At 39.9% G+C, this 24300-nt stretch overlaps 1 protein-coding gene across 3 annotated transcripts in view; it reads right to left on the bottom strand.

The window, feature by feature from the left end:
- Positions 1-8114: 8114 nt before the first annotated feature.
- Positions 8115-24300, bottom strand: part of LOC120857930 (PC-esterase domain-containing protein 1B-like) — a 201189-nt gene continuing 185003 nt past the window's right edge. For 2 of the 3 annotated variants that reach the window (XR_005719778.1, XR_005719780.1), the window contains 3 exons: positions 20416-20536; positions 16583-16714; positions 8115-8530 (listed from right to left, as the gene is read on the bottom strand). The gene's annotated coding sequence lies outside the window, so the exon portion shown is untranslated. The remainder of the gene's footprint in view (positions 8531-16582; positions 16715-20415; positions 20537-24300) is intronic. The other variant, XR_005719779.1, reaches the window with a different exon arrangement.

Raw genomic sequence — 24300 nt, 5'->3', positions numbered from 1 at the left:
AGACACAGTTTTGGGTGAAGGAGACAAAGTTTATTACTTTGCCAGGCAAAGGGGACCACAGTGGGCTAATGCCCTCAAAACCATGTATTCCAACTTGGGGAAGATAGTGAGAAGTTCAATAATAGTTGTTCAAAGAGGGTGTGATCAGCTTGTGGACATTCTTCCGATGGGTTGATGGTGAGGTAAGTAGGAGTCAGTATCATCAATCTTCAGGTCTAACTGATCTGGGTTCTACATGCTTTTGGGCTGCCTACCACTCATCCTTAACTTCTCCCCCCTGGAGGGGATTTCAGTATCTGCAAAATAGCTCAGAGGTATTGTTCTGAGTATTCACTGATGGGGAACTAGGACTTGGCTCCAGCACTGTTCTTGACTGTTTCTCTCTGATCTTGCACCACACGCCTTTCCCTAATTAACAACTGTTTGAATATGTCCATTGGAACTCAGAAAAGGTCATGGAAGCTGAATGAAGGCAAACAATCAAAGAAATGAGGGACACAGAAAGGCTTTGTGCCCAGGAGCCACACAGGGCCCTGCTTGGTATCATAACTGTGGATGCTGCACGTTCATTATGCCATCACCCCATAGTATAGCCCCTAGTCATTTGGTAACTGCTTTACAAGAATATGTTTGGTTTTTCCAGTTGCACTGAAGGTCTTAGTCTGACTGGTTCTTTTTCATCATTCATGGTTCAACTTAAATGTAACCCTGAGGAAGGACTTTCCAGCCGACCTTAAGTAAAATATACCCGCCCCTAGGCATTCTCTCCTTTAGTGTGTGCACTCAGTTCAGTTCAGTTGCTCAGTCATGTCTGACTCTTTGAGACCCCATGGACTGCAGCTTGCCAGGCTTCCCTGTCCATTACCTGCTCTCGGAGCTTCCTCAAACTCATGTCCATTGAGTCAGTGATGCCATCCAACCATCTCATCCTCTGTCATCCCCTTCTCTTCCTGCTTTCAATCTTTCCCAGCATCAGGGTCTTTTCCAATGAGTCAGTTCTTTGCATCAGATGGCCAAAGTATTGGAGCTTCAGCTTCAGCATCAAACTTTCCAGTGAAAATTCAGGACTGATTTCATTTAAGATTGACTGGTTGGATCTCCTTGCAGTCCAAAGGAATCTTAAGAGTCTTCTCCAACACCACAGTTCAAAAACATCCATTCTTTGGCACTCAGCTTTCTTTATAGTCCAACTCTCACATCCATACATGACTACTGGAAAAACCATAGCTTTGACTAGACAGACCTTTGTTGGCAAAGTAATGTCTCTGCTTTTTAATATGCTGACTAGGTTGTTCATAGCTTTTCTTCCAAGGAGCAAGCACCTTTTAATTTCATGGCTGCAGTCACCATCTGCAGTGATTTTGGAGCCCAAGAAAATAAAGTTTCCCACTATTTCCATTGTTTCCCTATCTATTTGGCATGAAGTGATGGGACCAGATGCCATGATTTTAGTTTTTTGAATGTTGAGTCTTAAGCCAGATTTTTCATTCTCTTCTTTCACTTTCATCAAGAGGCTCTTCAGTTCCTCTTTGCTTCCTGCCATAAGGGTGGTGTCATAAATGTTTGCATGCTCAGTTGCTAAGTTGGGTCTGTTTGCAGCCCCAAGGACTATAGCCCGCCAGGCTCCTCTGTCCATGGGATTCTCTGGGCAAGAATACTGGAGTGGGTTGCCATTTCCTTCCCCATGTGACGTTTTCTTCATTCATTGATCACTATCTGAAATGATTTTTACTTATTTATTTTCACCAGCAACCTGAATGTTAGTTGTTTATAAAAGCAACTATTTTGTCTGTCTTGTTCATCCCTATATCTCCAAGATCTATTTTTAAATATAGGATTTTCTTTTCCAATTTTACCAAATCCAGTTTAAATTATAAACTGGAAAAATTCTATACAGGGTTAAATTCTTGATTCTATTGTTTTCTGAAAAACTTAATCTGATGAGGCTGAAATAAAATAACAACAATTATGGGGAGAGGAATGTCAAATAAAATTTTCATTTGCTTATTTAGGTCTTCCCTTTCCTGTCTAGTGTGACTTTTTATAGTTTTTTGTGGTCAGGAAGTTCCATTTTCATCAGCTGACCCTGACCTCTATATTGATTCAATTCAGCTGCTATTTATCAGGCAAATGTGTACAGAGTTCACAGCATCAAACCAGGCAGGGGCCAAACCATGGACGGAGTGTCTCTGCTCCAGAGATAAGGGGTCTTATCATTCACGGGACTCTTTACACTTTCAACAATTGATTCTTTTGGCCTTTCAATTATCTGCTTAATTGTTTAGTTTTGTTGGTATTCAGTATCCGTGAGTGGGGAAATGGTTGCAGATAGTTTGAGATGTGAAAAATCTCACCTACCTACATCAGTTTAAATGGTTCTTGGTTGCAAAGTACTAAATATGGCTGTTCATTCATAAAAAATAATAAAATAGAACTCTCTGTACACAGAGAAATGGGTCTGGAAGGTACCCAGAATGCTCTCTGGGTAAGAAGCAAGACTTGAAAAGGAGAGTAAAGGCTCTACTTGTGAAGTGGGAATTTTTTCCATAATCAGAATACTTTTGTATGTTATTTATATAATTAAAATGATTTTTAAAAATAAGTGTGTGAAAGGAAAATTCATGTTAAATGTCCTATTTTCAGATTCCATACCAAGCTCAAAAGTGAGAGAAGAGTTCAACTCTCAATGAGATAATACAGTTTCATGACATTCACAACCAGGAGAAAGGAGAGAAGTGATCCTGGCGGTCTTTAGTGATTCTTTTGTAAGAAGTTGTGTGTCCCAGCAGATGTTTTATTGATGACTCATGGTCCGCATCTCATTCCCCAAGCACTTTCAGTTCCCTCCTGAGACTTTCCATCTCTTCCCGATGCTGCGTTCCCCTACTCTACAAAGCTACTATCTTGTACCACTGCCAGTTTGTGACCTTTACTACTGCTGCTGACCGGACATTGATGGGAGGTCAGTTTTCATTTTTGTCGGTCATCCTGCTAGCCAAGCCCCTAGGATAGGCTAAGTCACTTTAGTCAGGTCCAACTCCTTGTGACGCTATGGACTGTATAGCCCACAAGGCTCCTTTGTCCACGGGATTCTCCAGGCAAGAATACTAAATTGGGTTGCCATTTCCTCCTCCAGGGGATCTTTCACAACCCCGGGGACTGAACCCATGTCTCTTATGTCTCCTGCATTGGCAGGTGGGTTCTTTACCACTATCCAAGCCCCTATCCCCTCCTACAGACACTAGGTGTACCCTCAGCTCTTCTGGTGACTAGACCAGGCTAAAACCTTAACTCAAGGGCGGTCAAAACATATAGCCTAGTTCACTGTCCATGATACTCTGGCATGAAAAGTCTTTCCAAACAAGAATCAGTTAGCTTCAGCCACCTAATTTCCAGGAATTAGAATTAAGAAACACTGAGAGGAGGGGCAGCTTGCAGTGAGAACTGTTCAGCTTATGTAAAAGAAGGAGGCTTTGAAGTAAAGCAGAGGCTGTGAGGAGCCATGAGCAGCCTGACTTCAAGAGGAAGCAGAATCGATGGACACGTGGATGCTTTAAGAAAACAACAAAATTCTGTAAAGCAATTATCCTTCAATAAAAAAATAAATTAAAAAAAAGAAAATATTGTGAGTAAGTGTGGGAAAGGCAATCAACAGTGAAAGAGAATCAGAGTTGCCTAGAGGAGCAAATCTGCAGAGAGTAAGTGCAGCAGGTTCCAGAAGACACAGAAACTCCATCATCTGACCTCCCAGAAGTCTCTTGGCATGTCCATGAGTTTCTCATTGCAGTCTCCTCCAGCCTGGCTCTGACACTATTCAGACCTTCCTGAAACCTGGGTGTTCTGCTTTTCTGGGGTTCTCTGAGACTTGACCATAAGGCTGAGATCACTGTTTCCTCATTTTTATAGGATTAAATATAGCATGTTCTTCATGACTTGAGGTGATCTGAGTCTTTGGAGAAGGAAATGGAAACCCACTCCAGTATTCTTGCCTGGGAAATCCCACGCACAGAGGAGCCTGGGCAGGCTACAGTACACGGGGTTGCAAAGAGTCAGACACCATTTAGCAACTGAGCATGCTCACGTTGAGTCTTATTCTTCAAATCTAGAGAACCTAACTCAAATGGTCTCTTTGCCCTGCAGGTGTCCCCTTAGCACAGAAGGTGGAATAGGTACAGCTGAGCATCATGGAAAAGGCATGGTCTTCCAAACACATTGGTCTGAGCTGCAGGCCAGCATCTGCCACCTGTGCGCTGTGGAGGCTTTGGGTAGGTTACTTACCTACTTTTAGTATTTGTCCTTCCTACCTGGAAATGCCTGTGGCTCAGGATTGCTGTCAGGGCCAAGAATGGTTTATGTCAGGAGCTGGCATGATGCCCCACACAGTGCTTGGTACAAGTTCATGCCCTTCCTTCTCTCTGAAGGCTCCCCATCTTGCACAATAAAACCCCACCCACCCATTACCCTTCAGGGCAACAGCTATAGTTAAAATTGTCTGCTTCCTGTCTCCCTGGGTTCTGTTGTTTAACTCTTTTGAGCTCACACACTTAAAGAGTGAAAGCCAGTCTGGTCCAAGCCATAAACATAAATTTGAGGTCAGAGTTTGGGCCCATTTCATATGGTAGCTACCGAGAGTTCAGTAGAAGAATATGGTTGGAAGCCCACTATAATGTAATCAGTTTCACAGGGAGTTACCCGAGTTTCACAGGGAGTTTCACAGGGGACAGGGAGTTACCTTTTTTATATCCACCCTCAGTCAAGCTGCCATCAACAATTTCTGCACAAGATATGCCAAGATCAGAGGACCACAGCACTGTATGTGATGAACTGTGGCACAGAGCGATTAAATCACAGTTTATTCCAAATTTCACTTATTTAGGATTTACAAATGTATGATAATTTTTGAACAGTGTGATTAAACATTGTAAAGATGGTGTTTAACTCTCTTGTGTGTGTTGGTGGGGGGCAGTGGATGGAGGGAGTCAGTCATGTTAGGCTCTTTGTGACCCCATGGTCTGCAGCCCGCCAGGCTCCTCTATCCATGGGATTTTCCTTGCAAGAATACTAGAGTGGGTTGCCATTTCCTTCTCCAGGGGATCTTTCAGACTCAGGAATCAAACCCACATCTCCCAAGTCTCCTGCATTGCAGGCATATTCCTTTCCACTGAGCCACCCAGATCTTAACTAGGACTAATTAAGATTTAATCTAAAAGTGTCTCCTGTATGGGGCCGTACTGTCCTGCTCCTAGACAGGGTTAAGGATTTATGGGCAAGTGACTCAATAGCTGCTCTGTCTATCCAGAAATCAGCAAACATCTATAAAGCTTGCTGAGCTCCACCAGAGTATTACTATGTAGAAAAATATACGGTGGTATTGTGTTTACGGTGGAGCCAGATTACCCTAAAATCATAACATTTAAGACACATCTAAACATATACTCTTCCTGAGAAACTCATCTGCCTGTTTTCCCTGCTTGGACCTGTTTTTCCTGCAAACCTTCAGAGTGGAATTTTTTTTTAAGGGACCTGTATAAATCTCTCTGGAGCTGTTCATTCTAAATTCTTTATTTTCTAGTAATCTCAAAGAAAGGGATTTCTGTGCCCTGCTGACCTCCTTCACTCAGAACAAAACAAAAGAAAACATAGACCAGAAAACTGAGCATCCTCAGGAATCTAACTAGGCAACGTGAAATATGCACAGTCCACAAGTTCCATCAATTATTTCTTAGGCATAAAAGACAAGGGCAAGTATTCCACCAGCTTAAAGATCTGCCTTAAAAAGTACAAACCACAGAATCAATAATTCTCTAAGGACAGTGAAATGAGGAAATCTTTTATGAAAAACCAATGGGAAAACTTGGTAGATCGTTCGTCGTCCTTCCTACCATGCACAAATTTTCCCCCTAAATACATGCTGAGTCAGGGTAAATCCTAGTTTGAAAAGACAATAACACACCTTCTGCAGGAAGTTCACTATGACTCTTAAAGTTAGAGAAGGTAGAGATAAATCTAGAACCGAAAATAATAGTTGCATCCTCTAGGAACCTGTCATCTGTCATGTAACATACATGTATGTTCTGTGCCTTTGTCTAGATAGTTGAACAGAACTTGTATAAATCAGTAAAAAATGTTGTTAATTTAATAAATAAAATGATGGACTGACTTTTCAAATGGAAACCTTTTCTGTGAGAAGTTCCATATCAAGGACAATCCAAAATAGCTTGCTTAGGTTGCAACACAAATGCCAGTACTCAAGGGGGAGAATATGTCTCAAGAAAAGGTCAAGTTAAACTCAAAGAGTAAGACATGGCATATAATTACCATCTCCCCATGTGACATCAAGTTGTCACAGAACTACCATCAGACAAGATAATAGATGGAAAGGAATACCTGAAAGGGGAAGAATCAAAATTAATGAAATTGTTCAATGAATAGAATGATGAGAATGCTGTCTTTAGCAGTGTCACACCACAAATCCAGTGTCATTATAATGTTATGCTATATAAAATCCAGTTATTTCTCATGATTAAATGACTTAGGATGGAGACCAAGACATACATACCATTTTCTCAATCATTTATAAGACATTTTTCTTTCATCACTGTCATCATTCAACATTGAAGAAATAACTCTGTGTTTCATAAGAGGAGGAGCCAGGAGGGCTACCTTCTAGCACAGTAAGTCTCTTTCCCTACTGCTTCAGCTCAAAGTGTTTTATATTTTCTTTGAGAAAAGACCCATTCTGTTCCCTTTGGCTATCTGTCCTGTTCTGTCCTAGGTTTGGTGTGCTTCGTGGGACTCTCATGCCTAAAGTGATTCCTGACCTTACACACATTTTCTACTTTTCTTAATTCCTCCAGGACAGGGCTGAGCAGGTCCCAGACATTGATGGAAGTGAAACCAATCAAACATCCCATCACTCAGGCTCTCCTTTCATGATTAAGGATGTTTTCCTTCCAGAATCCTGACTCTTCCTTTTCTGTGTCTCAGGAAATGGTAACACCATCTTTTCCATCAAGAATCATTACAATGAACATAACAGATTTTTTTTCAGACAAAACACCCTGAGTTTTTCTCTTAAGTCCCTTAGTTTTCTTAGAATTCTTTTGTGTTCCTTCAAGTAGCCTTAAATAACTGAGTGGTATGTATGCCTGTTTATTGTGCTATCTCTCTGGCACTTATCTTGTTTCTCCTTGGAGCTCCTTTTGAGCTCAACAGAGTCTCTATACAGAAAGAGTCATTGTGTGGGGATAGACACCCTGCCTGGCATGATGAAGAGCTCTCAGAAAAGACAGCCTTTATTTTTACTCAGAGATTAACCTGATTAATTGTAATGCCATCATTTTTTAAAAATAGCACCTCAAGGAGACAAACAGAATGAACTAAGTACCGCTTTATGGAGTTTTAGAGTTGCAAAACATTCACAATACTGATCATAATCTCCAGAAAATTAAAGTTCAGAAAGCAGTCATTGGCCTCCAGATTGCTTTACTTCCCCTCCATTGGATCATGTAGAACTTGCCTATTCCTCCTGAGGGTCCTTGGCAAGACCTTCTTGTTCATTCTTCTCTGACTAAGTGTGGTTATTAATTAATTAGTTCTATTATATATTAATTTATTCACTCAATACCGCCTCCCAAACCCTGCTGCTCATTCCAAAAAGGATTTAAGATAGGTTGTCATCATTCTTGTGGGAAAACAAGAGGACTGCTCTGTTCCTCGGTGTTTTTTCACAAAGCCCTTTATCCCCAAGCTGGCCTTCTGCTCCTTATCTCTCTCACCCAAGAAGCAAGCCCTGGTCTTTGGAGAAGGGCCCTACTTTTCTCTTCTAAGGCAGTTTTTGAAGTATCTGGTTGGAACAGCAGCCAGAATATGCCTTGCTCTCTGTCTAGTACTTCACTTGGAAGAGAAATGGTTTGTATCACCTTTGACTTTAAAATCCCATATACAAAATATCTAATTTGTTTAAAAATTGAAGAAGGACTTCCCTGGAGGTCCAGTGGTTAAGACTTCACCTTCCAGTGCAGGGGTGTGGGTTCGATCCCTGAGTCGGAGAACTTAAGGAGTGGCTGCAAAACCAAAATACAAAACAGAAACAATATTATAACAAATTCAACAAAGTCTTCAAATACAGTTCACATTAAAAAAAATCTTTGGGAAGAAACTAAAAAGAAGAAGAAATTTCAAGCAGCTTCCCTTGCTTAGAAGCAGATTAATTGTCCATGCATTTTAAATTAATCCAAATCATGACAAGAAATATCACGAACTGGGCCAATGAGAGCTTGTTTCAGAAATGGAAACTGATAACTAAAAATGTATCCATGCATTTTCTACTTATGTGTGTTCATTTCATGTGTGATGCTTCTAGAATGTCTGCCATTACAGAAATAGGTGATTTTTTTTCAGCCCTTTCAATTGCCATAGTGAATTTTAGATTCTTCCCATCTGTGATCCAGCCATACCATACAACGGTTTCTCATGTCCTTCTGTCTGCTTTAGGAAAATGCCTCTAGTTTTCCTGGGGATGTTTTTCCTATAGGAAGAATTCAGAGAGAAAATAACTCAGTTGATAAACGTGATCAAAATGGACCTAGTCTTTGCCATATGGTGGGAATTATGGAGAGATTCTTTATCATCCCATTATACTCAGCTGTTGTTTACTTTTTGTGAATTGAATGTTGACAGTTATAGTTTGAGGGTTTTTTTAAAAACAGCATATGCTGAACAAGATAAAATATTTAGAACAACTTACTCTGGACTTAGCAATTATACTACATTCTTCCAGCCCATGTATGACTAAATTAGAACATTTAGTAATGTTTGGAGACAACTCCCACACTTAGTAAGCACCAAAGGAAAAAAATATAATTTATTTAATTGGTTTTCATTTGAAAGGGAAATAACCCCATTTCAAGCATCTCAGTGTTAGAAAAGGCACTGTGTATTCCCCATGAAAATACACAGATGCTCATACATTTGGGAAATTAACATATATCTTCCACAAGGAAACGTATGAAGGCTATTTCATTACATTACAACCATTCCTTTCACCCACATGTTTTTGCAAAATCAATGCCAGTCACCTCGTCTTCCCCTCATATACTCTTTACAGAAGCCCTGAACTTCAGAGCAGAGATGAGGCTTTTAAATTATCATTGGTTTCCAGTGTCACCATTGACAGACATCACTGATTCAATAGGGATTTAAGGAAAGCCTCCTCAATTGTGCCAGGCCTGTGCTGGGCACTAGGAATCTGAGATGAACGCAGTGTGATCCCTTCTTCAAAGACCTCCAGACTTAAAGGCAGAGTCAAGGAAGAAAATGCACAATTATAATGCTGTAGTGGAGAGGGGGCACAGAGGGACACCTCAGTCAGCCAGAATGGGAAACGATGGCTGTAGGATAGCTAAGAAGTATTACCAACAGCAGGCAATGTTTGAGTGAGTAAGGTGGAGAGAGAAGCTTCATGCAATGATATCCCTGACTCAAAGGCAGGAGAAAGCACCCTGAGTCAGTGATCACTATTAGTTCATTGGTGAGCTGAGGGAAGAGGGGAATCAGACTGAACAGTTAGGTGCAGAGCAGATGGTGTTGGGCTTTGCATTTGAACTTTACCCTGAAGGCAGTGGGGAACACATGGAGAATTGTGAAATTTCTCTGGTGTTCCATCTGGGAGGCTGGTGAGGAGATGAACAGAGGGCAGTCTATGCTGTATGAACCTGAACCAGCACTGTGGCAAAGGAATGTAGACTTGAGTGAGTGCTCAGGGTGGATCAAATGTGTCTGATGTGTGGGAAATCTTGTTTGCAGGAGAGCTTAGGTAGAAACACTGGAGGGGAAAAAAGAATTGCTGTGTCTCTGTTGACTTAAAGATGCACAACGTGACAGATGTGAGTTAAGTTTTATCTGGGGCAAAATGAAGACTGTAGTCTGGGAGACAGCACCTCAGATAGCTCTGAGAAACTGCTCCAAAGAGGCAAGGGGGACAGACAGTATATATGTGATTTTGGTAAATGGGGAATACATGCAATCCAGCACATATATATATTTTTTGGTAGAAATTTCTGCTCATCTTGTGAAGCTTCTGCTAGTCATGAGGAATAGTCATCACCATGAAGGATTTTAGTGCTTTTTTAGATATGAGAAGATATAAGAATTGAGCTCATAAAATCAGCTTCTGAGAATATCTAATTATCTGAAGACCTGTTCTGCCAGGTTTTTTTTCTGAGCACAGAGTGCTTCATTTCTACTTTCCACCCTGAGCTCCTTCAGGGGGTATTGAAGGTCAGCAGCTGCAGCAGCACATGATTTAATCCTTGTAGAGGTAGATGGTAAGCACCCATGGCAAGTGCCAATTTGTAGTTGACAGGGCCCCCTCATGGTCATAAATTTGACCATACTTCGGGAGGTATTTTACAACCATTTTATCCTATAGTGCTGGGAAGGCTCATTTTTGGGTTTGGCAAAGGTTTCACTGAGAAACCACTTAATGTTTGTTACTGGACTAGGCTTTTATAGTCAAAGATATTTGGACCTGTCTTTTAACACAGTCTAGGAAAAAATTCCCTTTTGCTTTATCTTTTTATATTTAGAGTTATATTATTACATCCATTGATTGCATACAGAACAGTATATTTGATTAACTGCTTTAAATTGGCTAGTCATCATTATTTTCACTGGAGATTTAGTTACACATTTGGCAATGAAAGAAACAACATTCATGAAAAATAGGCAAAGTACAAATAGTATAGCTAGCAGTTTTATTAAAGTTATAAGTAAGAATTAAGCTAAAAACTTTCATTAGGTGTAACGCAGTATATTCTTCGGTTATTTGACTTAATCCAGTGGGAAGTTATATACTGGCACTGTTTATAAAGCTTCTAGCCCAATTTTTTAGTGTGCTAGGCCAGTTATTCTTAGCATAATTTAATTGTTCCCAAGATAAAAGAAGCCTTAAATTTTAAATGACCATAGCCTGGTGTTAACTACATAAATCTATTCTATAAATGTGCAATCCAGAACATTTTTTTTTAAACTTCTATGTAATTGTGAGAGGTTTTATCTTTTTGACTGAATTTTTGCTTGTTGCTTTTATTGAGCTTGAGTTACTTAGAAGAAAATTCATATTATGGCCAGAGTCAGAGCAGGTATTAATTGGCCAGGTGAGAGGATTCCACCTAATAATATTAAGAGTCACCTGAACAGGACTGAGCTTTTTGTAAAATAATTTTTTAAGGGTGATTTAATTACAGCCTTGGAGTGGAGACATCCACAAAGGTAATCTAGAGGTACTAGATGCAGGTAATTGGCCACAAACCAATAATTGGGTTGGTTTTTAAAACTAGCATAGGATCATGTCCATGATAGAAAAACATCTGATTTATATGCAGAGGTCTAAGAAGTTAACAAAACATTATGAGTGATCATACAAATCAGGTTCAGCATTTTGGGTAAGGTGCTTACTTTTGATGTCTTTTTTTTTTTCTTCCTCTATTCTGGTGCAGGTGTAGCTTTCTTTGAGCATTATTTTAAGGTGAGTTTGAGATCAGCAGTTCTCTTTATAGACCAGTCTGGTGTAGTGGCCTTTAGAAGTGAGAATTAATTCAAGAGTCAAGGTCCCTTCAGTTTTATTGTGCATGAGCTAGTTAAGAGAACCTGACAAAAAGTGTTTTTATCTAGGTAGGAGACAGCCCTTTTGGGTATATATAATTTCCTATTTGCAGCTCATGGGCATCTGAATTTTATACAGAGGTTATTGACACAAGCTTTAGAAACAAAAGTGTTTTTTTTTTTTCAAGTAATTTAATTAACTTTAAATTAATATAGCATAATAGCAAGGAACTATCTGGGAAGTGAGTCAGTAAATACAGACCTTCATTAACAAAACTGGAATTTAACATTTACTGAAACAATCTTTTTTTTAAATTACCCTTATTTTTACCAAATATATTCAACAAGTTAAGACTAATTTGTTGCAAAATAAGTTTGGTTTAAGAAAAAAAATTGACCTGATAATCTATATAAATATAATTGATCATATAGGCTTTCACTGTATTAACATTTTTAATAAGGAGTTTTAAATTGAAGCTGAAAAAAAAAACAAACTCTTAAGACTAGGAAGCATACACCAAGGGCTTATTACAGTTTTACGTACAGATCTAGGTGAATTCCTCCCTTTACAAGGTCCTCAAAAATACCTTGAGGTTTTTGTACCTGTTGGTGAGGTAGCTTTCCTAATTTATCTGAGAAAGTTGCTGAAAACCTAAGAGTTTACAATCTTTGGAGGGACCAGATAGAGAAAAAAGATTAATGTCTTAATTTTGCTTACACAAGTATGATTACCAAATTACTATAAGTCACAATTAATTTGAGGGGAAGGTTTTCCTTACATCTGGAAAACACACATTCAACCCAGTAATTTTTAAGACAGAAACAATAAAAATTATAACCACTTTTACCAGTGTACTCAGTCCTTTTGTTAACTAACTTTTTGTTAACAGTTTATGAAGCCATCAGGTTTCTCATTACGATTTTGAAGTTTCCTACCCAGTTCAGCATTATGGTCTGAAAGTTAAAAACTTACATTTATTTAAAAGTTTTTTATTAATCTTTTTGAAGAGGAAGCGTTTTTGTGCAAAGGTCAGAATAAAACGATAACTGTATATCAACAAAAGACTTAAGTCACATTTAAATTTGATTACAATACAAAGTAACTTGGTTACTGCTGTGCTATACAACACTTGCAGATAATAACTAGAATTATGACTGATAACATTTTACCAGGATATGTCAGCATTTTAGGAACTCCATATAAATTTTAGAATATTTATATTAATAACATTTAATATACAATATTGCAATATAAATCTGAGAAGATTTATTACTCATTTGACAATACTTCCCATGTAATTTAACATAGCAGATGAACCTAATTAGTCTACCATCTCTCATTGGGATGTTTCAGGAGCACTTTGAAGCATCCCAAAGTTAGCTAGAGGTCAAAAAGACTTCATTAGAATTTGATTTAGGAAATTTTGTCAAAGAATATTAAAAGGATTTAGAACAATTAGTCAGATAAGATCATAGGTTACAGTAAAACAATAGTTATTTACTTAGCCAAAGTAACAATAAGAGATTTCAAAGGTATATACGGAGCAGATAGCTTAAAAGTAAAAAAATTAAAATCTGATATTAAAGGCAGTTACACATTTTAAGAAAACTTGTACCATGCACAAATTTTTTTTTCAGGGTCCACTTTCCACAAACCTCTTTGTAACCATTACTCAATCTGCCCATCCAAAAACGGTCACCTGTAACTCAGATCTATTTCCTTCTTTTAAAATAAAATGCAATGCCACTCCTCACACCTTCTTTACTGAAAACACAAATCCTACTTTACTTAAGGAACCGTGAACTGACTTTTATATTAGCATTTTGTAGCTTGGTTAGCATAAATACCAGTGATAGTTTAAAAAAAATTTGCTTTCTTACAGAGAACATCTTAGGATGGCACCAAACATATTTATTAATAGTTGAAATATCTTCAGCTTTTCTGTAAGAGGAAGCCAGTATATAGTAATTAATGTTTTGTATCTTATTTTATTTGGGAGTGACCTAGATGTTCAATAAACTTCCTTTACTTAATTTAGCACAGCCCTAGAAATTTAATTTAGCAAAATTTAGAGAGACTAAATAGGTAGAAATATTTAAAGCATAATTATTTTTTAGTAGAAGTTATTTAAAGCTTTTATTTTATTTACATTTTCTTTCCTTAAAAGTTTCTTTACATTGAATTTCTTTCCTTGCTAACAAAATTGCAATAGCTATAATAAGATTTTATTTAACTATGCTAAACCTAGGCACAATTAAAGTATTATAATGGATTATTATATTGATGACTTTAAAACATGTTTATATTAGATTGACTAACATTAATACCAGGAACTAATTTAATATTGGATATTTTTCAGTTTATGTAAAACTGAAACTTATTTAGCTTAATTGTCTTTTTTTTGTAAAGATTTTTTATTTTTTCTTAATACACATTTATTTTACTGAAGTATAGTTGACTTGTGATGTTTCATGTATATAGCAAGGTGATTTACTTATGTGTGTGCGTGTTAGTCGCTTCAGTCGTGTCCAACTCTTTGCAACTCCATGAACTGTAGCCCACCAGGCTCCCCCGTCCGTGGAATTCTCCAGGCCAGAATACTGGAGTGGGTTGCCATGCCCTTCTCCAGGGGATCTTCCTGACCCAGGGATTGAACCCAGGTCTCCCACATTGCAGGCAGATTCTTTACCATCTGAGCTACCTGGGAAGACCCAATTCAGCTATACATATACATTATTTTTTCAAATTATTTTCCATTATAGGTTATTACAAGATATTGACTATAGTTCCCTAAGCTGTAAAGTAAACCTTTGTTGCTTGTTGCATATCTATTTTCTTTTAAGTAGAAATCTAGCATTCTATTAATACTTAGTCAAACAAGTGGGATCAAAATGTCATAGATTTTTCAGCTAGGCAAAAATTCAGTTTTTTCTAAAATATACATTATATACATACTTTACATATATGTATATAAAAGCTTTTTTACTATTCTTGATAAAGGCTTGAGAAAGAACATAAAAAAAAGAAGAGATGGAGAAATTGAAAAACATGAACTAAATGAAATGGGAGCACTGACTATGAAACAGGAAAGTGAAACAAGCTGGATAAAAGGAAAATATCATCATATAGACCAGTTGTTTTTAAACTTGGTTGCTCATTAGAGCTCTGGAGAAAAAGAAGCAATACCCGGGCATTTGTATTTTTCAAAAAATTCAGATATGCATATGGGTTTCAAAAAGTGACTATAGGTTTTTCTATTAGATCCTAGTTTTGGTGGTATAGAGGTCTATTATTTTTCTGTTGACCCATCATGATACAATGGTCTTAAGTGATTAGTAGTTACATAATCACAATAGTAAAAAATGCTTATCGGTTTTTACAATTAATAGCCAGACAAAAAATAAAAAATAGTTATGATTATAAGCCATAATGGGATAAAGATTAACCTAACAATATAAAATAATTGCATACAATTTGGGGAGTCAGGCAGAGTGATGTGGTAAATGGAATTGCATAAATGCACACGTATTCGTCTCCCCAGCCAGTCTATGTCTTTTGGTTGGTGCCTTTGGTAATTATCAGTGGGTGTTCATTGGATGGACTGATGCTGAAACTGAAACTCCAATACTTTGCCCACCTCATGCAAAGAACTGACTCATTGGAAAAGACTCTGATGCTGAGAGGGGTTGGGGGCAGGAGGAGAAGGGGACAACAGAGGATGAGATGGCTGGAAGGCATCACTGACTCGATGGACATGAGTTTGGGTAAACTCCAGGTGTTGGTGATGGACAGGGAGGCCTGGCGTGCTGTGATTCATGGGGTCGCAAGATCGGACACAACTGAGCGACTGAACTGAACTGAACTGATCCTATTACAGTTTTCTTAATTGTTTTGGGTTTATTTTCTGTAGGTCTTTTCCATCTTTTGTGTTTCCTGTCTAGAGAAGTTCCTTTAACATTTGTTGTACAGCTGATTTGGTGGTGCTAAATTCTCTTAACTTTTGTTTATCTGGAAAACTTGATTTCTCCATCAAATCTGAAGGAGAGTCTTGCTGGGTAGAGTATTCTTGGTTGTAGGTTCTTCCCTTTCATGACTTTAAATATATCGTGCCATTCCCTTCTGGCTTGTAGAGTTTCTGCTGAGATATCAGCTGATAGCCTGATGGAAGTCCTCTTATATGTTATTTGTCGGTTCTTCCTTGTTGCTTTTAATATTTTACCTCTGTCTTTATTTTTTGTCAGTTTGATTACTGTGTGTCTCGGTGTGTTCCTCCCTGGGTTTTTCAGCTTGAAGTGAAGTGAAAGTCGCTCAGTCGTGTCTGACTCTTTGAGACCCCATGGACTATACAGTCCAGGGAATTCTCCAGGCCAAATACTGGAGTGGGTAGCCTTTCCCTTCTCCAAGGAATCTTCCAACCCAGGGATCGAACCCAGGTCTCTCGCATTGTAGGCAGATTGTTTACCAGCTGAGCCACAAGGGAAGCCCAATTTTTCTTGTATTTACAATTTTCTTATATTTTTTCAGCTAAATTTTCTTGTGTTTAAAATTGTTTGATTTGTAAGTGCTTACTTTTTTCTAGGCCAATAAATTTGAGCTCATTTACAAATTAACCTTGGCAATACTAACCAAATGTTAGGGGAAGCACACTAACTAAAACTGCCCACCGTGGCCAGGCACCATAATAACCATTTGCGTGAGTTATTTTATCACAGGAGATCCTAGTAAGGAATATGGAACTGATAAGTCACCACCAGCCAGAAGAGTTCAGGAAAGGTCAAAAGGAGACACCACGTGTCTGACCGCCTCCCAGAATCCTTCTTGCTGGCATCCATCTTGGCTGAGCAATTCATGTGCCACTCTGAAGGACTCTTGAGTCAGAATGATTGACCAAAGAAAATCCAGAAACTAATTCCATTATCATCAAACCTGAGACTGTGAGCCATGAGGCAGAGCAGTTCTCCTGGGTTCCCTTACCCTACTGCTCTCTACCAGGGCACCCTTTCCAATAAAATCTCTTTCTTTGTCAGCTCATTTATCTCTTCAGATAATTCATTTCTGGGTGTTAGATGAGAGCCTACTTCTGGGCCCTGGAAGGTGTCCTCCATCCTGCAACAGAAAGACAAAGAAAGACACATACTGAGACATACATATATTCAGACAGACACAACAAGAGAGCTACCTTTATTTTTAAAACTTAATTTTGAATTAGATATCTTAATATAAAACTCACTAACTTATAAGAAAGATTTTAAAATGCTTTCCCTGTTGAGTTTTGTTTTTTTCAGTTTTAAGAATTAGAGATGGTCTGGATGGCACAGTGATAAAGAATATGCACGCCAATGCAGGAGATGCAAGAGATGTGGGTTCAATCCCTCCCCTGGAGAAGGAAATGGCAACCCACTCCAGTATTCTTCCCTGGAAAATTCCATGGACAGAGGAGGTCTGGTGGATTGCAGTCCATGGGGTCGCAAAAAGTGGGACATGACTGAGAACACATGCCCAACTCATAGGTAAGATAAGTGATCAAGTTCTTCTCAGTTGGACTTATTCCTTTAGGCATGTGTGTGTGGCTGTGTGCCCGTGCTCAATGCTCTCTGACTCTTCAAGATCTTATGGACTGAAGCCCACCAGACTCTTCTGTCCATGGGATTTCCTAGGTAAGAATACTGGAGTGGGTCGCCATTTCCTCCTCCAGGGCATCTTTCCGCCCCAGGTATCAAACCCACATCTCCTGAATTGGCAGTTGGATTCTTTATCACTTGAGCCACTTGGGAAGCCCATAGTCCCTTAGTATATACACATACTTATATATATATATTATTTTTTTTCAAGCTAACTTTCTCTACTGGTTGGAATTAAACTGGTTCCAATCAGTAGAGAAAGTTAGCTTGAAAAAAAAAAGGAGATCAGTCCTGGGTGTTCATTGGAAGACTGATGTTGAAGCTGAAACTCCAATATTTTGGCCACCTGAATATGAAGAGCTGACTCATTTGAAAAGACCCTGATGCTGGGAAAGATTGAGGGCAAAAGGAGAAGAGGACGACCGAGGATGAGATGGTTGGATGGCATCACTGACACAATGGACATGGGTTTGGGTGCACTCCTGGAGCTGGTGATGGACAGGGAGGCCTGGTGTGCTGTAGTTCATGGGGTTGCAAAGAGTCAGACATGACTGAGTGACTGAACTGAACTGAAACTGGTTGGGGGTTGGTTAACCTTTGACTGGCACTGTGCACTTATATTGGTGCAATTAAAGGTTCATAACTTTTATAGATACCCTCTTTTCTTTCTGTTAATGGTTCTGAAAAGTTGGTCAGCCAGTGTAACAAGCATTAGTGTGTAACACAGATCAACATAGATTGTTTTTTTTTTCTTTTGACTAGAGTAGCCAAATCCTCATCTAAGCCTTCTAAGAGGCAGACTAGTGGAGGTGATGGAATTCTAGTTGAGCTATTTCAAATCTTAAAAGATGATGTTGTGAAAGCGCTGCACTCAATATGTCAGCAAATTTGGAAAACTCAACAGCGGCCACAGGATTGGAAAAGGTCAGTTTTCATTCCAGTCTCAAAGAAAGGCAATGCCAAAGAATGCTCTACCACACAATTGCACTCATCTCACATTGCTAGTAAAGTAATGCTCAAAATTCTCCAAGCCAGGCTTCAACAATATGTGAACTGTGAACTTCCAGATGTTCAAGCTGGATTTAGAAAAGGCAGGGGAACCAGAGATTAAATTGCCAACATCTGCTGGGTCATCGAAAAAGCAAGAGAGTTCCAGAAAAACATCTACTGCTTTATTGACTACACCAAAGCCTTTGACTGTGTGGATCACAACAAACTGTGGAAAATTCTGAAAGAGATGGTAATACCAGACCACCTGACCTGTCTCTTGAGAAACATGTATGCAGGTTAAAAAGCAACAGTTAGAACTGGACCTGGAACAACAGACTGGTTCCAAATAGGAAAAGGAGTACGTCAAGGCTGTATATCATCACCATGCTTATTTAACTTATATGCAGAGTACATCATAGGAAACGCTGGGCTGGATGAAGCACAAGCTGGAATCATGATTGCCAGGAGAAATATCAATAACCTCAGATATGCAGATGACACCACCCTTATGGCAGAAAGTGAAGAAGAACTAAAGAGCCTCTTGATGAAAGTGAAAGAGGAGAGTGAAAAAGTTGGCTTAAAGCTCAACATTTAGAAAACTAAGATCATGGCATCCAGTCCCATCACTTCATGGCAAATAGATGGGGAAACAGTGGAAACAGTATAAGACTATTTTGGGGGGCTCCAAAATCACTGCAGATGGTGATTGCAGCCATGAAATTAAAAGACACTTACTCCATGGAAGGAAAGTTATGACCAACCTAGACAGCATATTAAAAAGCAGAGACATTACTTTGCCAACAAAGGTCTGTCTATGGTTTTTCCAGTAATCATGTATGGATGTGAGAATTAGACTATAAAGAAAGCTGAACACTGAAGAATTGATGCTTTTGAACTGTGTTGTTGGAGAAGACTCTTGAGAGTCCCTTGGATTGCAAGGAGATCCAACCAGTCCATCTTAAAGGAGATCAGTCCTGGGTGTTCATTGGAAGGACTGATGTTGAAGCTGAAACTCCAATACTTTGGCCACATGATGTGAAGAACTGACTCATTTGAAAAGACCCTGATGCTGGGAAAGATTGAAGGCGGTAGGAGACGGGGAGGACCGAGGATGAGATGGTCGGATGGCATCATCAGCTCAATGGACATGAGTTTGAGTGGACTCTGGGAGTTGGTGATGGACAGGAAGGCCTGGCGTGTGGTAGTCCATGGGGTTGCAAAGATTCGGACACAACCAAGCGACTGAGCTGAACTGAAGAGGCAGACTTAAGCAAAGGATCATTTTGGCAGTTAGAGAATGACTTAGGTGTCAAGTCAGAATATTGCTTCAAAGTTTTTGTTTTGTTTTAATCCTCCTTTCCTGGGGCCAGGGGAGCAGCAGGAGGTAGAAGAGTTGGAAGAGATAAAAAAGAGAGAGGCAGCATCTGGCCAAGCAATTCAGACTGAAGAAAATAAGAGAGGGAGAGACAGAATCAGTGACAGACTGTTAGCAGCCTTTTTTTGTTCTACAGTTTTAAGAGAAGCTTCTAGATACCAATCAAAGTAAGTATTCCATTCACTCTGTTTGACCTTATGGCCAGCTTTTTCTAACTGTGTGCCCGTAAATACTAATTTTGGAATATCAAAAGAACTACAATTTGGTCATTTTTTGTTGGGATCTCTTTTAGTATCATTTCCCCAAGTAAGTAAGTACTTGCAAGTATAAGTTTTGTATATACATAACCCTGGCTGAGGTTTTAGTTAAGAGGCTGGCTTTCTGATGTCCCTTGTAAAAGCGTCAGATCAGCCTCTTAAGTAACCTTTCAGCACCGACAAGTCAGTCTCCTAGAGCTAAGCAAACCCTGGTATCTTTCAACCAGCCCCGACCAGTATATTTTAATGGAGTGGGTATTCCTTAGCCAAGCCCCACCCAGCTTCTTTCCCCTGGATGGGGGGTGGGGGTGGTATTCTCCTAGTATCTTTCAACCAGCACCCGCTCAAAGTGTCTTTCATTTCCAACTGGTCATGTATTCCTCAGTATCTTTCAACTGAGCCCCACCTAGTGTCTACACACTGAGTGGGTATGCCCCAGTATCTTTCAACTGGGCCCCCTGCAGTATCTGTCAGCTGAGAGAGGGCAGGTTATCTGCTCCACTACCAAGTAAAACTCAGGATCATCAACCAATACGGGAGATCTGAGAACCAGGAGATACTTACCCAATTTGTCTGGACTGTCCAAGGAGGCAGATGGGCAGATGGTGCCAGGGCTCTAGTTCCTCAGAGTTCAGGTGAAGGGAAGTCCATTCTGGGTTCCTTCGTCAGTTGCTATAACTGTTGACTTAAAGGAAATTGCAATGTGAGAATTGCTAGTTAATCTTTATTTGGGGCAAAATGAGGACTACAGCCTGGGGAAGCAGTTTCTCAGGGCTATCTGAGATGCTGTCTCCTGGACTGCAGTCCTCATTTTGCCTCAAATGAAACTTAACTTGCAACTCTCACATTGTGCATTTTTTTAAAGTTGACATTCCCTTTCCATGCTGCTATGGCTGGGCTCCAGGACTACAGTGGAAGGATATATTTTGCTCTAATAACAGTTGATTATCCAGCACTTACTGTGACCAGATCTGGTGCTAAGCACTTTTCATCGAAGGGGATCAGAAAATGCCAGTTTGGTATAAGGATTACTTTGAGCTGAAAGCAACTGAGATGCAGCAGATATGGAAAGACTACTCTGTTCTCCCTTGTCTGCCTGAAAGCAGGGCACCAATTGCCCTTTACGAAGGTGTCCTCCCCCACCAAGAAGGGAAGAGTGACTCTATCTCTGGAGATGGAGAGTAACATCGAGATGAGTCTGCATAGACAGACCTTATTAAAACACCCCTTATCTTCCATTAGTTCCCCCATATATCTCCTAGTTATTTCCCCACAGTTTATCATCCCCTGAAGCTCAAATTTCCTTTCCTTTGTTAAAATGGGTGTATAATACCCCAAGTCTAACCAATTCTTTGAGTTTCACTTCTTGTCTGTGAACTCATGTAAATATTAATAAAAAATTGTCTTTTCTCCTTTTAATCTACTTTTCATTAGTTTGATATTGGACAGCCCCCGGCAGTAAACCTAAGAGAGTAAAGGAAAAGGTTTTCCTCTCTGACAAGATACATCATCATGTCTTTGAATCCTCATCCCTCTCAGTAAAGAAGGTTCTATTATCCCAGCATGAAAAGTGAAAGTGAAAAGTGTTAGTAGCATCTGACTCTTTGTGACCCCATGGACTGCAGTCTGCCAGACTCCTCTGTCCATGGAATTCTCCAGGCAAGAATACAGGAGTGGGTTGCTATTCCCTTCTCCAGGGGATATTCCTGACCTAGGGATCGAACCCAGGTCTCCTGCATTGCAAGCAGACTCCTTACCATCTGACCATCTGGCCACCAAGGAAGCCCCGGCATACTGATACAGAAACTGAACTAAGAAATGTTAAGGAACTGATCCAAGGTCAAGTAGCTAATAGGTAGCAGGTCCAGAATTAAAAGACTCAGGTCTATATGACTACACAGCCTATTCATCTAACAATTATGCTGTAATCCCAGCATGATGGAAAGACAGTGCCAGTAGACACAGATTAGGGTGCCAGGAACCCTGTAACCTAATTCTGTCCCGCCACTATCAACAATAAAGTTAATCATGTAAATATTTGTGCTGTTTTCTGTTCTGTTATTGTTCAGTCGCTCAGTCGTGTCCGACTCTTTGTGACCCCATGGACTGCAGTATGCCAGGCTTCCCTGTCCTTCACCATCTCCCAGAGCTTGCTCAGACTCATGTCCATCGAGTCAGTGATACCATCCAACCATCTCATCCTCTGTCATGCCCTTCTCTTCCCGCCTTCAATCTTTCCCAGCATCAGGGTCTTTTCTAGTGAGTCAGTTCTTCGCATCAGGTGGCGAAAGTATTGGAGTTTCAGCTTCAGCATTAGTCCTTCCAACTTAGTCTTTCCAGCATTAGTCAATCCAATGTTCAGGATTGATTTCCTTTAGGATGGACTGGTTGCATCTCCTGGCAGTCCAAGGGACTCTCAAGAGTCTTCTCTAACACCACGGTTCAAAAGCATCAATTCTTCGGCACTCAGCCCTCTTTATGGTCCAACTCTCACATCCGTACATGACTAAATTGCATGAGATAAAGTACGGCTTTGGATTATGGGCTGAATTTTGTTTCCTCCAAAATTCTCATGCTGAAGTCTTAACCCCGAATACCTTAGAATGTGATTTTATTTGGAGATAAGATCTTTAAAGAGGTAATTAAATTGAAAGAAAGGAATTGGGTGAGTCCTAATCTGACTGGCATCCCTTTAAGAAGATGAAATAAGGACACAGATTTACATAGAAGGAAGAGCATGTGAAGATGACTATCTATACACCCAGTGGGGAGGCCTTAGAAGAAATTACTCCTGTGATACCTTGATCTCAGGCTTACAGCCTCTACAATTGTGGGGAAAAAAGTTTCTATTGTTTAAACCAGTCCATCTGTAGTACTTTGTTATGGCAGCCTTAGTAAATGAGCACAATCATATAATCTATCTGCCTTATCAACACACACTTTTAAAATTCCTGTTATGTCCTAGGCACTATTCTAATTTCTTTTATCTATCTGGAAATGGCAATGCTTACTACCTTCCAGTAGTGAGCCCACAAGCCAAACCACAGATATTTAAATTCTGTGGTTACAAGAAAATGAAACAGGAGTCCTTTCAGTTCTGTTAAATGCAAAACAAACACCTATATACACCAGGTGTGGACTGCAAGGGCTGCATCTGACAAGAACCAAGGTGATCAACTGCTTTAATTTGAAAGGGGAAAAGTAAGCAGCAGATCTCCTGCTGATGGCCTTATTTTGAGCAGGTGAATACTCTCTTCTTAGTGGGTAACTCAGCTGCCTCAGACTTAACTAAACTGCCATGACCAACTTACTGTTTGTGTGCATGCTAAGTCGTTTTAGTTGTGTGACTCTTTGTGACTCTATGGACTGTACCCCTCCAGGCTCCTCTGTTCATGGGTTTCTCTAGGCAAGAATCGGAGAAGGCAATGGCACCCCACTCCTGTACTCTTGCCTGGAAAATCTCACGGAGAGAAGAGCCTGGCAGTCTTCATTCCATCAGGTGGCTAAGAGTCGGACACAACTGAGCGACTTCACTTTCACTTTTCACGTTCACGCACTGGAGAAGGAAATGACAACCCACTCCAGTGTTCTTGCCTGGAGAATGCCAGGGATGGGGGAGCCTGGTGGGCTGCCGTCTCTGGGGTCACACAGAGTTGGACACGACTGAAGCGACTTAGCAGCAGCAGCAGGCAAGAATACTGGAGTGGGTTGCCATGCTCTCCTCCAGGGGATCTTCCTGACCCAGAGATCAAATCCATATCTCTTACATCTGTTGCAATGGCAGGTGGGTTTTTTACCAGTAGGGCCACCTGGGAAGCCCCCAACTTACTATTTACCCAATCTCAGAGCACTAAGCCACTGAGGGAGGCCCCAGGGAGAGCCATCTCTGATACAGACAATGAGAAGAGGGTCAACTGAACTCCCCAGCTTATGTGGAGAAGGTTCAGGAGAATGTTGTGGGGGAGGAGAGGGGTGAGCTGATGTGGGGAGAAAAGATGGAGAGAGACACATTAGCTATGGCAGGAGAGAAATGTAAAGAAATGGTAAAGACATTTTAGAAAGGTTTTTTGGTGTGTGATGTGACAGACTAGAGATCTCTTCAAGAAAATTAGAGATACCAAGGGAATATTTCATGCAAAGATCAGCACAATAAAGAACAGAAATAGTACGGACCTGACAGAAGCAGAAGATATTAAGAAGAGGTGGCAATAATACACAGAACTGTACAAAAAAGATCTTCATGACCCAGATAATCACGATGGTGTGATCACTCACCTAGAGCCAGAAATCCTGGAATGTGAAGTCAAGTGGGTCTTAGGAAGTATCACTACAAACAAAGCTAGTGGAGGTGATGGAATTCCAGTTGAGCTATTTCAAATCCTGAAAGATGATGCTTTGAAAGTGCTGCACTCAATATGTCAGCAAATTTGGAAAACTCAGCAGTGGCCA

Source organism: Oryx dammah, unplaced genomic scaffold (assembly GCF_014754425.2).
Source record: "Oryx dammah isolate SB20612 unplaced genomic scaffold, SCBI_Odam_1.1 HiC_scaffold_29, whole genome shotgun sequence".
NCBI classification, from domain to species: Eukaryota; Metazoa; Chordata; class Mammalia; order Artiodactyla; family Bovidae; genus Oryx; species Oryx dammah.
The sequence above is the reverse complement of the archived record's forward strand: the minus strand, read 5'-3'. Positions and strand labels throughout refer to the sequence as shown.